Consider the following 12,857-nt stretch of genomic DNA (forward strand, 5'->3'; position numbering starts at 1 on the left):
GGAATGGTGAGTTTCAGGAGGGCACTGAGATACTCCTGCTTCATTGGTTGTAAAAGGAAGGTAGCACATTGCCCTTCAAGCTTCTCAAAACATTTGCTATGTAAGACTTGGGGTTACCTAAGTTGCATTTGGGATTAAAGTTCACAACACCCAGCAGGATAAAGCAGCTGGCTTTCAATAAAACTGAGATGTCAGACTGATAAGCATTCAAAACCAGCTGGAAAGGGAAAGGTAGAAAATATTTGGAAGACATACAATTTCTTTACTGTAGTAATTTTGGGAGGGATTAATCTCATCTGGTTCAAATTAATCTAAAACTGAGATACCTTCAACTCTCTGTAGTCAGCAGAGAAATACACTATCCCAGGGCAGAAGTCTCCTTATGGGGGTTTGATGCTCATGGTGATGAGCTGAAGCATGCTCTGGAAACATCCATTTCTCCCCAGTGACTAGAGAGAGCCCAGCACAGAGGTAGGCATTTTGCAGATGACAAAATTTAGTTAGGGAGGATGAACAACAACCTCCCAGTCTGCTCACTAGGGTTTGGTTTTCTCATCTGATGACCTCCTGCTGAGAATTTTGTACTTCCCCCCTCACCCCACCCCTTCAAGAAAACAGCAGAGTAATTTCCACAGTAAGCAGTGGTGTGAGGGAGGCTGCTTAGCTTAAGCCCTTCTGGGGGCTTTTTACCTGCGGAGCTCAAAAATCTTTACCACCAAGCTGTCAGAAATGTAAGAGATACTTAACAGCTTAGGAAACTGAAGCACAAGGGACTGAAGTGACTGTGAAGGTCACTCAGCAGGACTGATTACACCAGGGAAACAATTCAATCTTCCTAAGTCCTGTTTTAATGCTTTCTCTATTTATATGTGTGTAGTGCTATCCTGCCACATAGTCTGAGTTTTTTAAGACTCTCAGCTTTGAAAGACAGGTTTGTGAACCTGTGTGAGCAATACAGATCTATGCTGTGCTAAGGGACAGTGAAGAGGTGTGTGTTGTCTTGGTACCTGTTTGACCACATGATGTGTGAGGGTGTCCCCAAGACAGAGCTGGGACCCCATCTAGACCATCCCATGTCATAGTGTGTCCTGCAATGGGGCAATGTGGCTTAGAAATGCCTTTAAAACAAAAAAACTGTTTCACAGGGAGCTTTTTAAGTTCACAGAACCTTTCCCAGTGAATAGAAAAAAACCAAACATTTTTAGGGCTGTTTTTTTAACAAGTGACTGATTTACAGGCACCAAATGCAAAAAGGAACAAAGGTGGTAAGGGAAATTCCTTTAGAAGGATCTTAAATATATTTCTCATTTACAAACAAATTTGTTGTATTTTAGTCTTTTAAAATTTGTATTCTGGGATGTAGCAAATAATGTGTATGTATGAGTCAGCATGCTATTGTGTATTTTAGTATTGATACACTATATTAGTATTTATATACTACAGAAGAGCCATTTGTAGGCTAGGCTACCTGAAATTCTTCATTTTAATGTCCTGCCTTTAGTTACTTACAACAGTGCCAAACTTTTAACCATTTAATCAGATTTTTTCTATGCTACAGCTAATGTATATGTTTGATCCCTTTGCTTACTTTCAGTACAAGCTGAAAGCATTCAGTGATTTTGAGAATGAAAGAGGAAGAAGTGTAAATAACTTCCCAAAATTACTTGGCTAGGTAGGTAGTCCCATTCTGGAGTAGATCTACCCAGTTTGGATGAGACCATACTGACAGTAGAGATAGGAGTTTTTTCCCCTTTCTAAAAATCACAGAATCATAGAATGGTTTGGGCTGGAATGGACCTTAATGGTCATCCAAGTTCCAATTTCCCTGCCAAGGCCAAGAACACCTTCCACTAGACCAGGTAGCTCAAAGCCCCATCCAATCTAGCCCTGACCACTTCAAGTGATGGGATATCCACAGCTTCCCTGGGCAACCTGTACCATTGCTTTAATTTGTCTAGATGAAAAGCCTCTGAAGAAATCTTGCTTTATGTGTATACTGGATGGTTCCATTAGAGTGTGGCTGGTGCGTCACCACTGAGCACACCTCTTGTTTTTACTCCTTGGACTCTTTAAAACCTTTGCTAAAAAGTTCTCTTCTATCCTACAGTTGCAGAGACTGGGCAGAACAAAGGTGCTGTAGTGTTGACCTGGACAGGGGTGAAGTGAGAACCAGAAAAAGTTGAATGAAGTTGAAGAGACACCATGATCTTGTCTCATGTAAGAAGTGCCCAGGAAATGTAAGGGAATGTAACTATAAAAACGATGAACTCATATAGAACTGCATGTGCTCTACTCTCCCAGGCTTAGGAAAAAGGGAATTTGGAGTGGCAGAAAACAGATGATATAATTTGGATGAGGCACCTTTGGCATCTGAGGAAATGGGAAGAGCTTGATTTGTCTCTCCTTGGACAATAGTGGCTGAAAAGACGATGATTTTTTCCCAAAAGTTAATGAAACACATAAACATTGAGAAGGGAAAACTTCTTAAAAGCTATTTAAGGTAAAGAGAATATTGCTGGCACAAAACCAAATGGACATAAACCAAGTATGAATAAATTCTGGCTGGAAATTAGGAAAAAAAAATCATTTGCAAAGATCAAAGGAATGAAGTTCTGGAGCAGATTCCCTGTGGGAGTGTTAAGGAGAAGATTCTTCAGTTACTTTTTCATAGAGCTTGGTAAATTTATAAAGTTTTACACAATGTGCCCTTGCCAGCAGAAGACTAGACTCTAACTGAGGAGACCCCTTTCAATCCTATGTGTTTGAATTTTGTGTGCAATTCATTATCTATATGAAACATGTTTGAGAGTATTTGAATGGACTTTCAGGATTTACTCTGAAATCTTCTTGATCTGGACCCAGAGAAAGTAAGCCAAGCATTTCAGAAAGAGAACAAGCAGAGGAAAAGCATTGGTCAGGAGAGGAGAGAGTGATGAGAGCAAGTATCTCATAAGATTATGCCTTCCCAAAATATCTATTCCTCTTCTTAAGTACTATGGGAATCCAGGGTGCCCTGATGAGAGAGATAAGCAACTGTAGATACCTAAAGTAGGGTAACTCCTACCTGCAATTTTATACTCCACTGTCTTGGTACCCTTTAAGTCTAGAAAGTAAGTTTGTCCCTTTCCACTTAGGAGAACGTAATCTCTGGTTCTTAGTAGATAAAGCTCTTCCAAGGAGCCTGAAAGAACTGTTTCCTGATGACAGAAATGGCTTTCACAGGTATAGGAACATAGAGGTTTTCCAATGTTTACCATTACATGACAGAGTTAATTAAAATTTCAATGCTGTGAGGATTAAACTGAACCCCTCTAGTATCATGGTTTGGTAGGAGAGCAGACATTTTAAAGATGCAAAGAGAAAGTAAACCATTAATAGGAAAAAAATATATACAGCAGCTGTTAGAGGACTTGCGCCTTCAGAAAGTTAGAAGACAACAGAGATGCGTAAGCCAATATATCCAAGAGAATGGACCTGTAAGTTCTACCATTTCTGAAGTGGTTCACTGCACAGAGACTTGACCATCACTTCCACCACATAGATAGGATGGCAGAATATTCCTCATTCCACAAACAGTGCACTTCAAAGCACTTGATGAAAAGATGATATAAAATAAACTTTATCCTCTCCTTTCCCCCATGCTGAGGAATAAAGCAAAGAGATCATCTTGTTTCCAAATTGCTTCTGAAAGTCACCACAGCGGGATGGCTTAATCCTCAGAGATTTACACCACCATAATCTTGCAGCTCTGATTTCTCATAGCTAGAAGTCACCAATGATCCATTATTCCTGTTTGTGGTGTTAACTGTATTTGGGTGACAAAGAGAATTAAATACATGAATAGGGCTTTTTTGGAAAAGGGGGAGGAAACCCTTTATGTGAGTTTCAAACTTAAGCACATGTAAGTGCTGCTGAAAGATTCTGGAGGGCATTCACAAAGATGTTCGGTCTGCCATGCACGTGAGAGAACAGACCAGGGAAGCAATATAAAAAGTGGATTAATTTTGAAACAGAGAAGTACAGACCATCAGAGTCAAAGGAGACTGCAGAAGTTATCCTGCAATTTTTAAGACTGATGGTAAAATAATCTCTCTTAATGATCTGTACAATTAAAGCCTTCTTTAATTAGTGCAACCATAAGCAACATTTACTGGTATTTTTCTTCAAGGCAAACCTCACTGCCACTTGAAATAAGACTTAGAAGAAAAGGCTATTTATTATCTTTCCTTCATTGTCAGTAGGAGAGCACCGATGGATGTTCTTATGAAGTCCCAGGCAGCAGCTGAGCTCTGGGACAAGAAGGACATGGCTAAATGCAATACATGAAGGTGCAAATGCCTGAAGCTTGAGAGAACAACAAATGCTATGAGACCTGCAGAAGCTTCTCTAGGACTAAAGGCGGGGCGTGAAGCATCAGCTGATCCCTGCAAACTATGAAAGCTTGTCCCAAAACCAACTCAACTCTGAAACTACCACTACTATTCTGTGGTGACGGGAATCCAGAAATCCTTAATCAGATGCGTCCTCTAATAGGAAGGCTAAGAAGCTACTGACCAGAGCTCCTACACTTGTAACTATACAAATGAGGGAACTAGCTTTGGTCAGACCTTGGGTCTCACTTGCTCTCACACTTCAGGAGCAGCCCTTGCAGCCACCCCTGAATTCTAATGTTGTTCAGCAACTTTAAAATTCAAACTAGCTGTTTATATATGCATCACTACAGTGTTAATGTGGTTAATGATTATTTTGGAAGAGTAAGAATTGATATTCAGTAATAGAAATTAATTAAGCTGATATACCATCAGATCCAATGATATTCTGGATGGAGAAACTCTCTAAAATCAGCATCTCTTTTAATTATTATTAAAATAATAGGCACCTCTTCTCATTTTAAGCATTACCAGTGTTAATTAGGCCTTAGTTTAGAAGACTCTACTCTGAGTCTAGTTAGAGCTTCTTGGTTAATTATGCTGATGTTTATTATTAAAACCTGCCCTCCCATTTAGGAACAATTCTACATCTTCTCCAACTGACTGGTTTATTGTAAAGCAGTAGGAAAGATTCAGTAGTAAATCAGGCTCACCCTTTGACAACAGCATTACTGGGAAGGGATTTCAACCAGAAAGATGTTAATAATTAAGAAAGCCAAAAGGGCATGAGTAATTTAGTTTTGAAAAATGCACACCATGCAGTTAGCCAAGTAGAAAACCATGTACTTTTAATGTTTCAGCTATTGCTAATCTTTCCAAAAGCAGCCATGCATAGCAAGAGACTATCTTTTATTCTTAGTATGTTACTTAACCTGTTACCTACTGAAAGACTCATTAAATGTAATGTGTCTTTATTATTGGGCATAAAGGTGAGTCAAAAGGCTACCTAGAGGAAAAATGACAGCTACAGAAGACTTAATTAAAAAAATTGGGCCACTGAATGGGCAAATCAGTACTGAGGGTTCCTTGCCAGGCTCTGCAGGTTGATTTTTCGTTCTTCTATGCCCTCAATGATTATCTGCTACTTTTTGATGCAGCCTTCTCCAATACACATTGAGATGAAAAGAAGGAGTCCTGGGGATTTGAAATGCAAAACACTGAGTTGTGGAACATTAACAGCAGGCTCTGATCACGCTCCCTAGTGATGGCCCATATCTTCCTCTGAGGAAGCCACCATGATTACTTCATAAGGGCACAATAAATGTCCCTCTTTCCCTGATCTAAGAAAGAGAATGTACTTTTCCCACCTAATTTAAATAAAGTCAAGCAGAGGTGTTTTTTTGGTGCTAACAACTAGAGAAAACTAACTACCACTGTAAAATCAACTGATCCATAAAGAGGGGTCCAAGGACAGCTACCAGTTGCTGCATTACACTGAAGATGGAAGTATTTAAACTATGGACATTTCCTTATCACTAGTATTTGTCTGTTCAAACATTTTGCTTATTTGCAGTTGTTCCTGAATCTGCCTTTAGAAAACCACTGAATTTTAAATTCATCTAGAGAAGTGAAGTCAGTAGGGCAACCATGTTTCTTGTCACACCACATAAGCCCTGTATAGCAAAGACTTCATTTTAACTGTTCATGGGGTCAGTACTTGAGCATATCTGCTCTTCATCCTCAGCCTCTCACAGCTGTTATTTCTGATTGCTCAAAACCTGAAAAGAAGGTTAGTACTGCAGAAAAAAATTGATTCATTCAACCTGTGTTTTGGTTTGTTTAACCAGCAAACATATGATGCTTGTGTGGTGTCAACACTGTGTTGCTGCTAGTGTCAAATCAGCCATGTAGAAAAATATTTAAGTCCAACTCAATCATATTTATTGTCAGATTGTTGTATTTAACCATATGCATGCTATTTCAATATTTTTCAAAAGGTACGTGCATTGTGGAACTGTCTTAAAAAGTCCTAAAGTAATTTAACTCATTGTTCTGATTAACAAATAACTGTGATTTTTCTTTTAAACAGCAGGTGATCCCTGTTCTCTAAGAGTTCAATTCCTTTTCTTCTTTGTTGAAGAAAGACCTGGGTCCTAGACTTGCATTACACTTACGAACAGGACCATAAGATTGGATTTTGTTGTAGTGTACATTAATGCAGCATCACTGATTTCTAAAGATTTTGCAGATTTATGCAACCAGAGGTTTTGGGATCATGATGTTTTTGTATTACAAAAAAAAACCCCCAATATATAATTAGTCAAAGCTCCCATGTAAGAGTTGGCAGTTGTGGATCAAAAACATGAAGACTCCACGTAGAAAGTGCACTCACCTGTGTTACAAAATGGACCACAGACATTTAATTAAAACACGTCATTGTACAGGGCTCCTGCTGTATTCACAGACACTTGTTTTCTCCTGACTTGCCTTACCTGAGTGGGAAGGGTGAGGATGAGAGATGATTTGGAGGGGAGGGCAAGGACAAGGGAATGGGTAGGAACACTGATATGATATTAACACAGGGTCACAGCACTTACAGAGGTATTTCCTACATAAATGACTGGAAAGTTCACCCTTTCAGACATCAGAGATCACTTTGATGACAATGAGGAAGAGATGCAACCTCAACACAGCATGTTCACGGTGCATTTTTTAAAAAGAAACACAAAGACAATAGGAAAAATAGGAAGGAAGAGCATACCTTTCACTACCTTATCCAGATAGTGAGCTTGGGAGATAAAAGACAGGACATTTAAGGTAGGATTGAATAAGTGCATTGCGGCTTACTACAAGACTGTGCAGGTGCTAGAAAGGCAAAGGAGAGTTCACTGTGATACGAAAAGAAAAACCTTGATTATGAGGAGAGAAAAAAGGAAGAAGAGTGGAGCACAGTGCTCCTCAGTCAAATGGCTTGAGAAGGCTGTGTTAAGGCATTCAGTCATCTTTGCTCATTAAGATCAGGAAGAAAAACAGGAAAGTTCTATATATATTTATGTATTTATATATATATATATATATATATATATGTAGGTATATATGTATATGTGTATATATGTATATCAGGATATTGCAATGCTCTGCTCATTTGCAAGTCTCCCTCCATTTTACTGACTGCTTTGCATTTCATCAGGAAAGCAGAGACATTTGAAAGTCCTCCACCTTACCTGATTGTCTTATATTTTTCCATGCAAAAAGGCACAGTTCCGTGACCTTACCAGATTGGTACAGGTTTTTTTCCTGGATCTTTCTAATGGTAATATACTGCATTTATGCAGCATTTTCTAGCCCCAGATCAAATTACTTTACAAATATTAAATTAACCTCATGGCAACTATACCAGATAGGCAAGTATTAATATATTCATTTTAAGGAATGCTAAAGAAAAAGTAAAAAAGAAAGTGATAGATGTCACGGGAGCAGTCATGTACCCAGATCCCATGGAACACTGATTTGCAAAACCACCTTATTGATTTTCTGTTGTTGAGCAGAAGGTTGGTGGCAAAGACGTCCTGCCTCGGAGAGCCCTGGTTCATGCCAGCAGGCGGCACTCTCTGTCCTAACACCCACTGGTCTTTATTAATAAAAGAGAGGCTCTGAGTCTTGCATTTCTCTCTTTCAATACCTACTTAAACATTATTTCCCTTGTTCTCTTGCCTGCTCCCTGCAATCTCAGCCTCAGTTTTGTCCTGGTAGTTTTTGAAGAATTCTTTGAAGAAGTTTTTGTCTCTGGCTTGTTCAGGCAGACAGTCCTCCTGGGAGGTCATGGCAGTTGCAGGAATTATTTTTCCATCCTGTGAATGTAATGGATCTGTATAGGAACTAAGTGGAGAGGGCTGGGAGAGCTCACCTAGTGTGGGGCAGTTATGAGGCTTGGCAAAGAGGTGAATTAATCATGTTGATGTGGTGGGAGCGATGCAGGAAGCACAGCATTGCCATCTGCTTGGATGGTGGCTGAAGCCTAGGACTGTATCTCTTGGATTTTGACATCCATAGCAGCCCAACCTCTTAGCTCAGGCAGTCACTGTGCAGCTGATGGCAATGAAGGCAGCTGTCAATGCCAACCATGTGACAGTTATGTATCAATGTCTTCTTGTAATTTGAAAAATAATGGGGCTTCATACAGGAGCAGCAGGAATCTTTCTTTTCTAAATCCATACAGGCTTTACTTCTGGCATTCAAATATCATCCTATTCCCTACAGACACTCCTTTGGAAACCCTGCAGGCATGTGGCACATGCTGAGAAATAATGCAGGAGTTCAGAAGAAAAGTTACTTTTCTAAGGTATCGCCTGCACCGAAATGCACCACCACACTCAGCTCCAGGTCACCACCCTACTCCTGGAAGCCACTTTAAAACTGCTAGGGAGGAGCTCCTGTGACCATTTTTCAGTGTGAAAGCCCCCTTGTTTCACCAGCCTGAGCTGACTTGGTTTGCTTTGTCTGAAACACAATGGGAATAATAACGAGTACTTCTCTTGGTTTACAGAGAAGGAGAGAAGGAACAGAGAAGTGAGAGATGCTGCAGGCAGGTCCTTGAGAAGGATGTGTTTCCTACTACATGCTCCTTCTTCATTTCCCAAATATTCTTTTTCCCTTTATCCTTCCTATGAGGTGAAGTGGACAGAGCCTCAGGGAAAACACTGGAGTTAAACTGAGATCACACAAATGTGAAGGAGAGGAGAAAGTAAACATCCATTGCTGAACCAGGGACAGCGTGTGAAGTTTATGCTACAGGGTCAGGGAAAACACTATATTTGAAGTTAATCTGTGCTTAATATTTACTGGCAAATATGCTGCCAAACTATTTAAGGCCAGATTACCTCCAGATTGATTCAAGATCATGTCAGAACAAAGCAAGCAAGTGTGTATTTTCCACTGCTATAACCATCGTCTTCTCTTGCCCAAAGGTACTCATCCTCAACCAGGCAGGCTGAGTGGGGTCTGAGGGTCACACACACCTCAGCTTCTGCTGTGGATGCACTTGAGCACTGACTGTTGGGCAGCAGGTAGAATCACAGAATCATAAGAGTTGGAAAAGACCTCTAAGATCATCGAGTGCAACCACTAACCCAGTACTTCCAGGTCCACCACTAAACCCTGTCCCTAAGCACCACATCTACAAGATAGCAAGAACCTTCCCCAGACACTGGTAGGCTTATTTTTGTCTTGGGCCATGCATGGACTGTGATGCTTTATGGATTCAAAGGGCACAAGTGATGTGTTAGAAAGCTGGGGAAAAGAGACCAGGATCCACCTGTAATGTGCCCTGTCTGGATTCCAGCTGCTCCAGCAGAAATGGAGAGGCACTGATTATAACCTTAGCTATTCAGAACATGTGTGATTATTTATGCAAGAAGACTGATGAAAGGCAAACTTAAAGGGGCAGATTTCTCAAAAATCAGAGTTTTGCTATGTAAAACAAACCCCAGGCTGATGGCGCCGTAAGCAGAAGCCGGCGTGAGACAGGCTGTCTGCCTGTCTGTCTGGGCATTGTTATTGCATCCATCACCCGTGCGTGCCAGGACCAGATTTCCAAAAGGAGTTAAACATGTAGCTTTTGCGGAGATCAATGGGGATTAGGCACTGAGGTGCTTTGAAATCCTGCTAGGTAGGCTGGGGAGTGTTTGGAGAGCTAGCTGCTGGTCCTTCAGGTCTCCAGAGACTCTGGAGTATTTAGCTGCAGCGACTGAACTTCCAGAGATGGCTTTGGTCTTGTGTCCAGGCTGTTCAAGGATAGTGAATATTCCGACTCCACCATGCAGGGAAGCCCCCTCTGCTATTATTTTCCTAAATAATGCTGTATGAATCATACAAGCTGGAGAGGGAGTTTTCACAAGGGCTTGTAATCATAGGACAGGGGAGTACAGCCTTAAGCTGAAGGAGGACAGGTTCAGATTGGGTATTCAGAAGAAATTTTTCACACTTAAGGGTGGTGAGGCACTGGCACAGGTTGTCCAGAGAAACTGTGGATGCCTCATCCCTGGAAGTGTTCAAGACAACGCTGAATGGGGCTTGGAGCAACCTGGTCAAGTAAAAGGTTACTGATCCATGTCAGCGGGGCTGGAACTAGATGATCTTAAAGGTCCAAACAATTTTGTGATTCTATGACTCTTTATTAAACCCAGGAAATTTTCTGTGCTGCTTCATGTGAAGCAAACCCTTAGAGCAGCCTACTACAGAGCTAGCTGTAATTTGGCCTCTCAGAGCTCACAGTAAGAAGGTTTATTTCATCTTTAAACTCAATGCTCCTAAAACCCACCATGCTCCCTGGATGTAGTTTGGGCCAGAACAGAAGAAACTTGAATTCCTGCAATGTCTCTAACTAGGAATGAATTAGGAACATGCTGGAGAACCCATCACGGGAGTCTGGCACTGACCCTATTGTCATGGTGTGTTTTGCTCCTTCCAGAAAATGACTGAACCCTTCTGCTGGGTTTCAGGATTCCTGCAGTTAGATAATCAATTTTCTGCTCTACTCTCCTGCACTAAGTTTGCTGAATTGGGATGATGAATGCAAGCATCTGCATCAATTTCCTAGTTGGGAATTAACTGGGGTTATTCTAATGAAATCTCTGAATGTGAGCAATCAAGACAGTACATTCAGTGACACAACTCTTTGTAGGAGCAGACAAAATTAATCCACCAGAATCAGAATACCTTGAACACCATAAGGAAGAGCCTCCTATAACCTACAAAACAAAAGGATGTCTTACTCTCACACATGCTTGACAGGAAATGGAAGAAGTGTCCCCTACTGATACCGTCCATTTCTACCGTGTTACCTGCACACACGGCAATACTGGTAAAGCATCACTTCAGCAATGGGGTTTTATGCTTGTCAGTGCTAAAGCAAACCGGGCCATGACACAGACATATACAGAATTATCATCAACAGAACAATTTGCCATGCAGGGAAATTACACAAGGACAAGGGGAATGCTTTCCACATACTCAATGTAATTCCAAGTCAATGTCCTTTCATTTGTGCCAACATAACTAGCTTATTACTCCTGCTAAAACCATTCAATTTTCCTGAATATTTACAACTTTGCCAAATCTCCTTGACATTCTACACATTTATCAATGAAATATTCTGTAGGAAATAGTGTTTACAGCTTCAGAGGCAGGAAACTATGTCCAAATTTATTTTTAAATCACCATGCAAGGAGATGAGGAGGGGGGAAAGCGAAAAGAAACAGAGTTGCTCCAGCACTTTAAGCATCCAAGAATGATTCCTAAACCAAGGCAGAGCTGCAACAGGAAGGTAGCAGCACACGAAATGAGAGTGTGCACCAGTAAAATCTCAATGCTGACTGCATTGCAGTGCTGGCCTTCCCCATGATAACATTTATACTTAGAGTGAGGAATATTACAAATAAATTTAATTACCATGAAAGATAAAAGCTTGTTGTTCAAAAACAGTCCAGGCATATCAGCTGTGTGGAGAATTATCATATACTGAACTAATGGCATTTTGGTTTTACAGCAGAACTAATAAAATGGCACTAAGGGGATGAATCAGGCTTTTTTTTTTTTTCCTGCATAAATAAGTTCCATATAAAACTGTCCCCTGAATTTGGGGCCTTTTGCTGAATTTTTTTTAAGACTCTTTCATGAATCTGTGCTGCTTTCCAAATCAAACTGCTTGAATAGAAGGCTATAAAATAATATTATGGAAACAGAGAATTTCAGTTAACACAGGACTGCTCTCTTTTCATTTTAAAGTCATTTAAGAAATGTGGGTTTTTCAATCCCTTTCTCAGGAAAAGAAATGAAAGCTGCTAGGGACATCAACAAGAAAGCAGAATGCAATGTCTAATGAGATAGAGAAAGTTTAAAAAGCTAGATATTTTTCATTAGGGGGATGCATGTGAAGACCATAATGTGATATGGTGATATTAGCATAAATAAATGATAAGCAGAATTGAGCCACAGATATGGTTTGTACCATTATCCTCATGCTGAAATTAAAATACTGAGATCAGGCTTCATTTCCTGTCTTTGCGTGTGCAAATGCACCTGGTGTTCAAGCAAGGGAAGTGATGTCTCATATAACTAAGCTGCTAATCCACACAATAACTATGCTGATATTTGCCCAGGTATTGCTAGTGGTTAGTCTTGATGAAGTGTGATTTTTAGTTATCATGATACAATGGAAGTAACGTAGAGGTAAATTTTCTTGTCTTTAAAAGAAGCTGATTAAATAAATGACTGAAGGAGAATTTTCATTCTGGATAATTCTTTTAAAGTCAACTGAATTTTTACAGGTCCACACAGGCATTATTGAGAATAGAATTGGATTCACTAATTTAGTTTTCTATTAATGTACAATAAAAGGTATCTGGGGAGTTTAGGGTTACTGATTTAATAGCATGACTACGGAAGGGGAACTGAAGAGGCTGAGTGCTTGACAATCAGAGAGAAGGA

General features: G+C 40.2%; 1 protein-coding gene across 1 annotated transcript in view; it reads right to left on the minus strand.

Annotated features, from left to right (window-relative positions):
• Positions 1-12,857, minus strand: part of TENM4 (teneurin transmembrane protein 4) — a 342,135-nt gene that overhangs the window by 108,219 nt on the left and 221,059 nt on the right. The gene's annotated exons all lie outside the window — the stretch shown is intronic.

Source organism: Vidua macroura, chromosome 2, assembly GCF_024509145.1.
Source record: "Vidua macroura isolate BioBank_ID:100142 chromosome 2, ASM2450914v1, whole genome shotgun sequence".
Taxonomy (NCBI): Eukaryota; Metazoa; Chordata; class Aves; order Passeriformes; family Viduidae; genus Vidua; species Vidua macroura.